This window comes from Mercenaria mercenaria, chromosome 5 (assembly GCF_021730395.1).
Source record: "Mercenaria mercenaria strain notata chromosome 5, MADL_Memer_1, whole genome shotgun sequence".
Taxonomy (NCBI): domain Eukaryota; kingdom Metazoa; phylum Mollusca; class Bivalvia; order Venerida; family Veneridae; genus Mercenaria; species Mercenaria mercenaria.
The window spans coordinates 4,915,659-4,929,164 of record NC_069365.1 but is presented as its reverse complement, the minus strand read 5'-3'; the positions used below and the strand labels follow the sequence as shown (position 1 = coordinate 4,929,164).

Here is a 13,506-nt window from a genome sequence, read left to right as displayed (position 1 = left end):
GGCTTGGCTAAAACAGGATGTCATTCTACATGACCCAATCCTACTCTTATTGTGTGAGCAACCACTTCGAAACTAGAACCCCCTAAATCTGTAACTCTTTTTAAACCCCTAAATATTAAGAGGCTACTATTGCTTAAGAGACTAAATCATAAAAGATGGCACAGACTGAATCTCGCATTGATCTAAACTGCAAGGGTTTTTCCAGTGGGTTTATATCAAATTTTTACAAATCTAAGAGAAACCTGAAACTGTTTTATTTGATTAAACGCCTATTTTTACGCAAAACATATTCAATGGTGTTTTACAAATACATAAAAATACGACAAAAGTTAAGATATTTTAAATGACATATGACATAATTAAGCATAAATATCATTGTGAATAAACTATTTAGTAAGCATTAAACAAAAGATCAGGCATCAGATAAGATTAATAAAATATTAGAACATTATCATACAGTTAGATAGTTGTTTGTTATTAAGGTAGTTCTGCACGTTTGATAAACCGGAAGTGATGGCGTAACGTCATTTATCCGGAAAACGTAGAATAATGCCTGGATTCGGCGTACGGAGACGAAAATCAGTTTATGAGTTAAGGGCAACCCGTGAGTAAGTGTATTGAAATGGCACTGTTACTATCTTTCTAAAATTAAAATATGATATTAAAACATCTTAAATGTTATATATTTCAAAATAATGTCTTAAAATTAGCTTGAAATAGGCGGTTCACTTTAATCATAGCCAGATATCTCAAAAATAAGCACACGGACCTATATATTTTATTTCACCATATTATAGGCCATATGTTGTTTTACGACTGTGAGAAGTTTCATTAAAATCTACATTGTAGAAAAATTTCTATTTGCGAAAACGTTATGAAAATTGCGTTTTTCCCATAGACCCCCATTATGAAAAATTGTGTGAGGTCGAAATTTTTCAAATCAGTCTAGCACAAAATCACGCACACGACCCTATCTTTTTTATTTGCTGAATTATCTTTATATATTCGGAAGTTTTGAAAAATCAGAGTTTAATTAAATTCTACATTGTAGAAAAAATTTCGTTCCAAACGTAAGAACTACCTTAAGTAAGAACAAGAGCTCGTCGAACATGAAATGCCCCCATTAATGCATTTAGTAATTGCACAAGGAACAGAAATTATATGCTCACTGTAAACAAAAGTTCTACCATTCTGGTTTAATCTGACCTTGACCTTTAATCTATTAACCTAACAAGAGATTACAGAGTGATCCTGGTGCCATCCACTGAGCCATTTTTGAATGTTCCAAATTTCAAGACTGGCTCAAGGTCAAAATCAAGGTCAAATTTAATTTTGGTACAAAACAATGTGTATGTGGTCCAAATTTGAAAGCTGTGGCTTGAGAAATGTGAAAGTAGGTCACTAGATCAATATCAAGGTCAAAGTTCATTTCCGTAGACAGAACTATGCATGTCCTTTAAATCTGGAGGCTGTAGCTTGAGAAATGTAAGATGGTATAGGTAAAAATCAATGTCAAATTTCAATTCGAACACAAAAATATGCATCAGGTCAAAATTGAAGCTGTGACCTTCAGAAATGTGAAAGTAGTCACCAGTCAATCTCAAGCAAAGTTCATTTCGGTACACAAAACTATGTATGTCGTTCAAATTGATGGCTGCAGCTTGAGAAATGTGGAAGTAGGTCACTAGGTCAAAATCAAGGTCAAATTTTATTTCGAACACAAAAACTATGCAAGTTCAAATTTGAAGCCTGTACCTTCAAAATGTGAAAGTAGGTCACCTAGGTCAATCTCAAGATCAAAGTTCATTTCAGTACATCAAAACTATGCTATGTGGTTCAAATTTGAAGAATGAGCTTGAGAAATGTGGAAGTAGTCACTAGTTCAAAATCAAGGTCAAATTTCATTTCGGAACAAAAACTATGCATGTGGTCCAAATTTGAAGCCTGTACCTTCAAAATGTGACAGTAGGTCAGTAGGTCAATAACAAGGTCAAAGTTTGTTTCAGTACACAAACCTAAGCATGTGGTCCAAATCTGAAGGCTGTAGCTACAGAAATGTGAAAGTAGGTCACTAGGTCAAGATCAAGGTCAACTCATGTCAAGGTTCATCTTGCCACTCAAAACTATACATGTGGTCGAAATTTGAATGATGTAAGTTATGGACATGAAGATTCTAAGTTTTTCCCTATATACGGTATTTTCCCGAATAAACGCCCCCGGGGGCATTACATTTTCCAAAGAAAATTCATTTGAGGTAAAAAAATAAAAAATTAAAATTTTTACAAAACTTAAAAACATCGTTCAAACCAACTGTAAAGTGTTTCTGTGTTGTTTAATTCCCCCAAAACGTAATTATTGGCATCCAATATAATGCAACGTGTCTTAAAATTATGCATATTAATACGGTACCTCATGTATTCCGTGACACGCTCGCGACATTACACATTACGTCATCATACCCAAACAGCTGTGTACTCCAATAATATTTTCCTTAGTACATGCGGGTAGCGATACACAATGTCAGTGGTTTGACACACTGCTTATGTGCCGGCTTTTAAATTAAAAGTTATTAAAACTGCCGAAGAAAAGGTTAACACTTTGCGCAAATTTGTTTAAAGTCGACAGGAAGCTTGTGCGCGGGTGGTGCAAAAACAAATCAAAAATGGATTTACCGTTTAATTTTCTATTTGAAGATTGGATACGTACCGTACTTAGTATAAACGTTTTGGATTTACGGTACATGTACTGTTTAAAAGTGTGTTTAATTCTTAAAACATTGGATTATAACTTACTGTAAATTACTTATTATGTGGACTTATAAAAATGAGGTAGGTGATTTTTTTTCGTTCTTGTTGACTTTTTTCCCCCTCCAAAACGGGTGGGGGGGCGTTAATTAGAGGGGGGGGGCCTTAATTCGGGAAAATACGGTAAGTCTATATGAACCATGTGACCCCTGGGGCGGGGCCATATTTGACCCTAGAGGGATACTTTGAACAAACTTGCTAGAGAACCACTAGATGATGCTACATTACAAAATATCAAAGCCATAGTCTTTGTGGTTTGGACAAGAAGATTTTCAAAGTTTTTCCCCTATATAAGTCTTTGTAAACCATGTGACCCCCAGGGCGGAGCCATATTTGACCCTAGGGGAATAATTTAAACAATCTTAGTAGAGGACCACTAGATGATGTCATATACAAAATATCAAAGCCCTAGGCCCTGTGGTTTTGGACAAGAGCTTTTTTCAAATTTTTTTCCTATAATAATTATAAGTCTAGATTGGTTTTTTGGTAGAAGATTGTTTGTTTACATGATCATTGAGCCTGAACAGAGCTGCTTTTTCAATTAATTTTGACAGAAACGATAGGTTACCAACAGGCCTGTAGTTTGCAAATTCAAGTTCCAGTCCCATTTTCTTCAACAAAGGTCTTACAATTGCCTGTTTCCATTTTGTTGGAAAGATGCCGTCGCACAAAGACAAATTAACCAATTTGGTAATAACAGGCAACAGCTCATCCAAGTACAATTTTAGCACTTTTGTTGGTAGAATATCAAGTTCACATAGTTTCGTCTGTAGTTGGTTTATAAGTTTTCTAATTTCTTCTTCCCTCAGATCTTTAAAACTGTCAAAACAAGGAATATCTTTTTCGCATGATTGAAAATTATCGAAATGTTTCAACGATTCTCGAATTTTTTCGATTTTATTCATGAAATGATCTGCAAATTTCCAGCTTGTCATGTCCAGCTGGCATAGGGTTCTCAGACCTAGTGCCTGTTGTCTCAGATACAAATCTATAAAGCTTTTTTGAGTCACCTTTTACATTTTGAACTTTTTCACTCAGAGATGATTTTTTCTCATGTTTGAGTTCTTTTTCGTAGTTTTTACATGCTGTTCTGAAGGGACAAGGGAGAGACAAATTGTTTCTCATCAAGCATTCTTTTTATTTTACAGGAAAACTTTATTCATTTTATTACAATTTATTCAGTTTGCAGACTTATTCAACATATATTTGTCCTTTATGATAATTGGCACAAGGGGGATGCATAACTGATGTGCTAAATTTCAAAATTATTTCATCTCAAATATCCCTTTAACACAGAGTTATAAAGCCTTATTAAACATGAGATCACAGAGTGATCTTGGCGCCCACCAATGTGCCATTTTTGAGTGTTCCAAATTTCAAGACTTATTGACTAGCTCGAGGTCAAATTTCATTTCCGTACACAACACTGTGCATGTGGTCCAAATTCGAAAGCTGTAGCTTGAGAAATGTGAAAGTAGGTCACTAGATCAATTTCAAGGACGAAATGTGAAAGTAGGTCACTAGGTCAAAATCAAGGTCAAATTACACTTCAGAACACAAATCTATGCATGTGGTCCAAATTTAAAGCCTGTACCTTCAAAAATGTGAAAATAGGTCACTAGGTCAATGTCAAAGTTTGTTTCGGTACACAATCCTATGCATGTGGCCTAAATTTGAAGCCTGTAGCTACAGAAATGTGAAAGTAGGTCACTAGGTCAAAATCAAGGTCAAATTTTATTTCGGAACACAAAACTATGCATGTGGTCCAAATTTGAAGCCTGTACCTTCAAAAATGTGAAAGTAGGCCACTAGGTCAATGTAAAGGTCAAAGTTTGTTTCAGTACACAAAACTATGCATGTGGTCCAAATTTGACGGCTGTAGCTTGAGAAATGTGAAAGTAGGTCACCAGGTCAAAATCAAGGTCAAACTAGAAAATGCTTTTGTAAAAAAGCGCATGTCTCCCCCAATGCAAAGTCCTATAGGCAAGAACTCAATAGGGGTCAGGAGCGAAAGTCAAAGAGACACTGATGGTTGGCTGCAATAGGGATCATCTACTTGGCATGTCCAGTCATCCCGCTACATTTCAACACTCTTGGCCTAGTGGTTCTCAAGTCACTGTTCAGGCTCCTGTGACCTTGACCTTTGATCAAGTAACCTCAAAATAAATAGGGGTCATCTATTCTACATGTCCAATCATCCTATTAAGTTTCAACATTGTAGGTCAAGTGGTTCTCAAGTTATTTCCAAAAAATGATTTTACATAAACAGGCCACTGCGACCTTGACCTTTAATAGACTGACCCCAAAATCAATAGGGGTCATCTACTCTGCATGTTCAATCATCCTATGAAGTTTCAACATTCTGGGTCAAGTGGTTCTCAAGTTATTGATCGAACTGGTTATCAATGTTCAGGCCCCTGTGTCCTTGACCTTTAACAGAGTGACCCCAAAAACAATAGGGGTCATTTACTCTGCATAAACAATCATCCTATGAAGTTTCAACATTCTGGGTCAAGTGGTTCTCTAGTTATTGATTGGAAATGGTTTTTCAATGTTCAAGCCCCTGTGACCTTGACCTTTGACGGAGTGACCCAAAAATCAATAGGGGTCATCTACTCTTCATGACCAATCATCCTATGAAGTTTCAACATTCTGCGTCAAGAGGTTCTCTAATTATTGATCGGAAATGGTTTTCAATGTTCAGGCCCCTGTGACCTTGACCTTTGACGGTGTGACCCCAAAATCAATAGGGGTCATCTACTCTTCATGATCAATCATCCTATGAAGTTTCAACATTCTGGGTCAAGTGGTTCTCTAGTTATTGATCGGAAATGGTTTTCAATGTTCAGGCACCTGTGACCTTGACCTTTGACGGAGTGACCCCAAAAACAATATGGGTCGTCTACTCCAGCAGCCCTACAACCCTATGAAGTTTGAAGCCTCTAGGTCAAATGGTTCTCCAGCTATTGCTCGGAAATGAAGTGTGACGTACGTACGGACGGACGGACGGACAGGGCAAAAACAATATGTCTCCTGGGGAGACATAATTTTACTTCGGAACACAAAACTATGCATGTGGTCCAAATTTGAAGCCTGTACCTTCAAAAATGTGAAAGTAGGTCACTAGGTCAATGTCAAGGTCAAAGTTTTTTTCAGTGCACAAAACTATGCATGTCGTGCAAATTTGAAGGCTGTAACTACAGAAATGTGAAAGTAGGTCATTAGGTCAAAATCAAGATCAACTCATGTCAAGGTTCAACTTGCCACTCAAAACCATACATGTGGTCCAAAGTTGAATGTTGTAGGTTACTGACAAGAAGATTATAAAAGCTTTTCCCTATATAAGACTATATGAACCATGTGACCCCCAGGGCGGGACCATATTTCACCCTAGGGGGATAATTTGAACAAACTTGGTAGAGAACCACTAGATGATGCTACATTACAAATGCCAAAGCCCTAGGCTTTGTGGTTTGGACAAGAAGATTTTCAAAGTTTTCCCCTATATAAGTCTAAGTAAACCATGTGACCCCCGGGGCAGGGCCATATTTGACCCTAGGGGGATAATTTGAAAAATCTTAGTAGAAGACCACTAGATGATGTCACATACAAAATATCAAAGCCCTAGGCTCTGTGGTTTTGAACAAGAGGTTTTTCAAAGTTTTTCCCTATATAAGTCTATATAAACCATGTGATGGAGCAGAATTCATATAAGTTTTAAGTAGCTCATTTTCCAATCCATTCGATTGAAAATTTCTTTGTTTGTTTGTTTGTACTATTTTGATTGATGTATGTCTTTTTATCAAACTTTGTTAATTTAAATATAGTACTCATGTTTGTATATACAATTTGTGGAAATAAATACAGTTTAAACTAAACCATGTGACCCCCAGGGCAGGGCCACATTAGACCCCAGGGAAATAATTTGAATCATCTTGGTAGAGGACCATTAGATGATGCTTCATACCAAATATCAAAGCCCTAGGCTCTGTGGTTTTGGACAAGAAGATTTTCAAAGTTTTTCCCTATATAAATCTATGTAAATTATAGAAATAAACAAAGGGCCATAACTCATTAAAAAATTGCTGAACCAGTCTGATTTACAGGGGGACACAACTAGGGTACCAATACATCATTCTGACAAAGTTTGGTCAAAATCCCCCTGGTAGTTTTTGAGGAGATGCGATAACGAGAAATTGTTAACGGACGGAAGGATGACGGACCACGGACGCAGAGTGATCTGAATAGCCCACCATCTGATGATGGTGGGCTAAAAAACATGAAAAAGTAACATACAATTTTCTTCAAAAGTTATTACTCACAGTCATATGCTATAACAAGGCAGTCTGAACGACAGCTAAATCCCCCGCCACTGCTATGGATAGTGAAAGGGTAAACCTTTGATTTTAGCTGTGATCTTGACCGTGAACTGACATGGCTGACTCATGAATTCTGCACAACGTCATGATGAGGTAATCATTTGACCCAAGTTTCATGAAAATCCTTCAAGTGGTTGAGGAGATACAGAGCTGAAACCTTTGACCTTCAGTTGTGACCTTGACCTTGAGTTGACATGGCTGAATCATGAGTTCTTGATGAGCTGATCATTTGACCCAAGTTTGATGAAAATGCTTCAAGGGGTTTAGGAGATACAGAGTGGACACCAAATGGAAGGCTCAAACCTTCTACCCTTATTTGTGACCTTGACCTTGAGCTGGCATGGTTGACTCATAATTTCTGCACATCGTTCTGATGAGGTAATCATTTGACCCAAGTTTTATAAAATTCCTTCAAGGGGTTTAGGAGATACAGAGCGGACACGAAATGGAAGGCTCAAACCATTGACCTTCAGTTGTGACCTTGACCTTGAGCCGATATAGCTGACTCATAAGTTCTGCACATCGCCTTGATGAGGTGATCATTTGACCCAAGTTTGATGAAAATCCTTCAAGGGGTTTAGAAGATACAGAGCGGACACAAAATGGAAGGCTCAAACCTTTGACCCTAAGTTGTGACCTTGACCTTGAGCCGGCTTGAGTGACTCATGGGTTCTGCACATCGTCTTGATGAGGTGATCATTTGACGCAAGTTTTATAAAATTCCTTCAAGGGATTTAAGAGATATAGAGCGGACACAAAATGGAAGGCTCAAACCTTTGACCCTGAGTTGTGACCTTGACCTTGAGCCGGCATGACTGACTCATGAGTTCTGCACATCGTCTTGATGGGGTAATCATTTGACCCAAGTTTTATAAAATTCCTTCGAGGGGTTTAGGAGATATAGAGCGGACACAAAATGGCAGGCTCAAACCTTTGACCTTGAGTTGTGACCTTGACCTTGAACCGACAAGGCTGACTCATGGGTTCTGCACATCGTCTTGATGAGGTGATCATTTGACCCAAGTTTGATGAAAATCCTTCAAGGGGTTTAGGAGATATGGAGCGGACACGAAAGTGTTACGGACGGAAGGACAGATGGAAGGACAGACGGAAGGACGGACGGAAGGATGGACGGAAGCAGACCATTCCTATAATCCCTCCGCCACGGCGGGGGATTAAAAAATATCCAATGAAAATTGTAAACGGAGTAACTCAGGTTTGTTATGTGCATAAATTAAAATTTTATAGGCATTATTGATTTTACTTTTCTTCTACACATATGGCCATCTAACCATGCTTTAAGTTTTGATACAGTCAAACTTGCTAGAGAGACCGTGTCTAATAAGATGTCACTTGAATCAAAAGACCACTTTTTCAATTCCCTTTGTGTTGTTAAAGAACAAATCACATTTTATATTTTGTAATAAGACACCTTTTGTGACTTTTCACCATATGCAGGACAAAATCCCTCTGGACAAAAGCCCCTCGGCTAAATGTGACCAACGCAGACAATTCCCCCCTTTGATTCTGTAGAATAAAAACTCTAAAATTAAAAGAAGTTTACTCAAAGAAATTAGATGTGTATCCATGTATGACACTTTTGCTTTGAAAGATAGAGAGAAAATTTCTGCATAATTGCTTTATATTCTTACCACTAGTTTCAGGAAGATTTACAGAATCCTAGTGTCTACATGTAGTATTCCATTTCAGTTACAATATTATTAATCCACACACCACTAATTCTACATAAAATACACCTACATTATGTAAGTAACTTAAATAATAATGCTGTCAGTTGAATTTATCTTTAATTTGATTGTTCTGTATCATAACAATACACAATAGAATTAAATAATAGTAGTTGTAAAGATAGAAGACAATAGATGCTGTATCTACTACCAAACTAGATTAAACATACGTGAGATAACAGTACATGTTAGTATACAGCAAAAACTGCCTTAAGCAGTCACCTGTATCAAACTGCCACTTGCTCCAAGAAACCAGTCAGCTTCCCAAATTGACTGTCTATTTTTAATATAAAGTTCTCTTAACCTTGCAGACTGTGTCACTAGTTGCTAAATACAGGTTAGACTGTACTGGCATTACTTTAACCCTTACCCTGTTAATCTTTCAATTTGGACAGTACCATTAACTGTTAAAAGTGCTTATCAAAAAGGTACTGACATAATGGCAAACACTGGAGATCTTGATCAGACTGCAAAGATCTACAATGATCACAAAGGCAGAATCAAATGGGTCCAGCTTAATAAAGGTTAAGTTAGTGGAAATAATCAAAATTCTGGTAAAAATGCATAATTCAATTTCAAATGTCATAATTCCATTGTCTTACTAAGGCAAGGCTTCACACCAGTAGCACATGGGGCATTAAACTTCAGAAAGAACAATCATATCACTTACCATTTAACCCTTGTACACTGAAAATAAGTGACTACACTTTAATTGCTGTATTATCCAGAATTTATATGTTACCTCAAAACTTGTTATTAATTCCGAAGTAAAAGTATTCGACTGTGAAAAGACCTCCGCTAAATGTTGGAAAGTTATCATTTGATCTAAAAAATATTGAACTTCATTTTGCAACTACTTTGAAATCTGTTGTTGCTTATTTAGACATTTCATTCGAAAAAATAATACATAGCAGAAGCATGTTAAAATGTTTAGTAAGTTCTCCTGTGCCTTTGTTTTATACACATAAGATAAGGTATTCTAATGATCTTGGGTGAAGATGTTAGTGAATAATTCTTCACACCGTATATCCAATGCAGTGTGTGTAAATCAACCAGACAGTAGATCATTTAATTTTGAACTTTTGAGCAAAAAATGTGATTGAGGTTACAACATAATAAATAGCTGTTCTTCTTTATTCTATATTAAATTGACATATTTCCAATGGCTGCATCACACATCATGACAGACATATGTAACTTAAATTTTCAGAAGAAAAGTGGCGGTCATGTTTGATGCAAGAAAAATATTTTCTGTCAAACATACAAACTGCAAAATCAGCTAAAAAATGAGACCCTAAATTGTAGTGGTGGTGTATGATAATTTTCCATGAAAAATTCTGTCATGTTATGATTTCATTCCATATATAATGAAGATGCTACCTACATGTCAACCATAGATCTCAATTTCAGCAAAAAAGTAGCAAAGAAAATAAAAATAACTCTGCAGAGCAAAAAAACTGGGGACTATTTGAATCTGCCATTATGCGACTACCATTTCTTATTTAGTGACTGTGTCTGTATGCCTTGAACTTCGAAGCTTTATATCTTGTGCTTTCTTCGAGCTAAATATCAGGATGACGGGTCAAAATAATCTTATTGTGATGATTTAAGTATTTCTAGTCATATCGGTATTTGAAATCTGTCATGATTTAACTAAAATTTATGAGACGTGAACAGAAATTATAAAATAATAAAATTTTGAAGCCGTTTTTAGCAATATGATATTCCTGAAATACACGTCAATAAAATCAACACGTATTTTTTGTGTTCTCTGGCAGTAAAGGATGAAAATAGAACTGCAGAAAGCTCTGAGAAAAGCAAATACATTGTACAAACCGACCATGGTGACATATACCTATATTATGTCTGACTGATCCAAAACCTGATCAACGCTTTTACTTTTGAACATATTGAACAGGTATTCATACTCATCCAAATCGAAATTCAATACTGCAAGTCAGTTTACATCTAATGATCAAAATTACTGAATTTTTTTTTTTAATTACTTAAGTGAATCGAGACAAAATATGGGTCAAGTTTGTCTGTAAGATACTTCAGCTGCCTCCTATGCATCAATTTTGAAGGTCCTGACTTGCCAGTCTAGCCATAAAGATGTGGTGAGGAAGTGTTGACGAAGCTGTAATGACTAATGAGTTGTGAAGCAGTCTTGACGAAGTGAAGTAGATGTAATGAAGTGGTAAAGAGGTTGTGACGAGTCATGAAGAAGTGGTGAAGAAGTCATTAAGAAATGACAAAGTAAAAAGATAAAAAGATCTGACTTGAAGTATTGATTGATATAAATGATTATTCTTCTTTTTTATTCTTCTTCCAATGATGTACATAAATCCCACTTTGGGGCATTGTCGTAGTGTGATATGTACAAGGCTGTGTGCGACGCGCAACTAACTACAAGTGCAGGTAAAAATGAATAAAAACTGTGGTCATGTGACTACAACATGGCATCCAAACATCTCTTGAAGGCCTTGACGCTGTCGACAATGATGGCTTGTTTGGGAAGCTGGTTCCATAGTCTGGTGGCAGAGAGGAATAAGGGTGACCCCTTGTTTTTATGGAGGCTGGATGGAAGAACCTCTTGGCAGGGATGTTGACGAGGCCTTGGGTGATATGGTAGACCATCACAAGCTTGGCTTTGGAGCGGCGACGTTCAAGGGGCTGCCAGCCAATGTCAGCAACCATCTGACTGGTGCTGCTTGCTGTGAGAGAGTTCCCCTTGAATCGTGCAGCGCGGCGCTGAACTGCCTCCAGTTGTGTGATGTATGCGGATCCCAGGCAGTACTGTCATATTCTAGGATGGGCCTGATAAGGGTCTCGTAACACTGTGCCTTGATATCTTGCAGGCAGGTTGTCAGGTTCCTCCTTAGGAAGGCGAGGCTGTTGTTAGCCTTCTTTGCAGTGGGCATTCATGGACAGCTTTTCGCTGATGTCTACTCCCAGGTACTTGCCACATTTCAATGTCTGCAATTCACTGCCATGGATGGGGTAGGTGGTCTTGATTGGGTTCTTCTTTCTCATAATGCGCACAACCTCTCATTTTCTGGGACTGAAGTACAAAAGCCAGTCTCGTTCCCATTGCTGGAATCTGTCTAGGTCTTCTTGTAAGGCTTTGGCATCATCTTTCTACACAAGAGACTGTCATCAGCAAACAGGCATGATGTAGAAGTAGCTTGGAGTTGGAGTGGGAGGTTATTGAAAAAGGGCAGGAAGAGGAGGGTTCCTATGACTGATCCTTGGGGGACACCTGAAACCACTGGAGATTGGTCGGATGAGTTGCCCTCAACTTGGACTTGTTGACATCTGTATGTCAGGAAGCTCCTGATCCATTGCACTAGATTGCCCCTGATAACGTAATAATGAAGTTTGCGGGCTAGTTGTTTGTGGGGGACCTTACCGAAGACCTTGCTGAAGTCAAGCAAGATGGCGTCAATCCGCTCCCCCTCATCGAGGCTGCTTGCAAGGTCATGCAGTGTGATGATGAGCTGGCTCTCCGTGGACCTCCTCTTCCGGAACCCATGCTGCTGATCGACAAGTATTCAATGCTTGTCGAGGTGGGCCATGATCTCGCTGTGCATAATGTGTTCAACTGAAGAACAGTCTACTGACTGAAATGATCTACAGTGATGATACAGGCAATAAGTTTATACATTTTTAACTACTGGAGATGTGAAAACATGTCATTATACCAATGTAAATCTAAGATTTCGGTAAGTGGTGTAGTTTGCTTCACTACAACATTGTCATTGACAGTGCCAGGAAAATACAGAATTTTGAAGTTACCGAGAAAGTAACAGTCAATAAAACATAACATTATTATTCAAAATTTTAATGATATTCTATTTCCGTTACTGTGACTGTTTTGCATAAAGAGGAAGCAATTAATTAGGGAATAAATAATTTTCTTGCAACTCGCGAAAACTGATCTCAAATGAAAATTTATTTGTGAAGCGATGTTACGTCACTATTCTGAGAATACCAATAATTATAACATTTATAACATGATACTACTGAACGAAAGAATGACATACAATACCTTGATAAGTGTATATTTTTGATAAACAAAAAATGACTTTTTCCACTTCCTTGTTTTGGGCTGTCTTAAATATCTAACGACTGCATAAAATAACGTTATCGTTTCTAAAGGGTGGATCGACGGAGGTATGCACACTAGCTTCATTCCCTTAAATTCGTCTAGCATTTATTTCTTTGATAACATGAAATTTAGATATCAGTCATTTTCATTGTTTCGGTCGCCAAACATTATGTAAATAGCATTTATGATTGCTGAAGCTGATGGACTCTATATATTTTGAAAATTGAAACAAACTGAGGTTAGATCAAATTTGCGTCAAACTGCACCTTTTAAGGGAAATAATATTGCTAAAATTATCCGAGCCGGGGCTATTGTTTTATTTGATTTAAAGGCTGATAATGTCTTTGTTTAAAATGCGGCTGCCACATTTTCCGTTATATGAACATGATAAAATATATTATTTTCTTAGTAAAACCTATTTCCGATGCTTATTTTCTTGAATATTTGTCGAATGTTTGAATGTGTTG

At 37.3% G+C, this 13,506-nt stretch overlaps 1 protein-coding gene across 11 annotated transcripts in view; it reads right to left on the bottom strand.

Annotated features, from left to right (window-relative positions):
- Window positions 1-13,072, bottom strand: part of LOC123556315 (arf-GAP with Rho-GAP domain, ANK repeat and PH domain-containing protein 1-like) — a 166,433-nt gene extending 153,361 nt beyond the window's left edge. For all 11 annotated transcript variants that reach the window (XM_053542542.1, XM_053542545.1, XM_053542549.1 and 8 more), the window contains exon 1: window positions 12,980-13,072. The gene's annotated coding sequence lies outside the window, so the exon portion shown is untranslated. The remainder of the gene's footprint in view (window positions 1-12,979) is intronic.
- Between the last annotated feature and the right edge of the window lie 434 nt (window positions 13,073-13,506).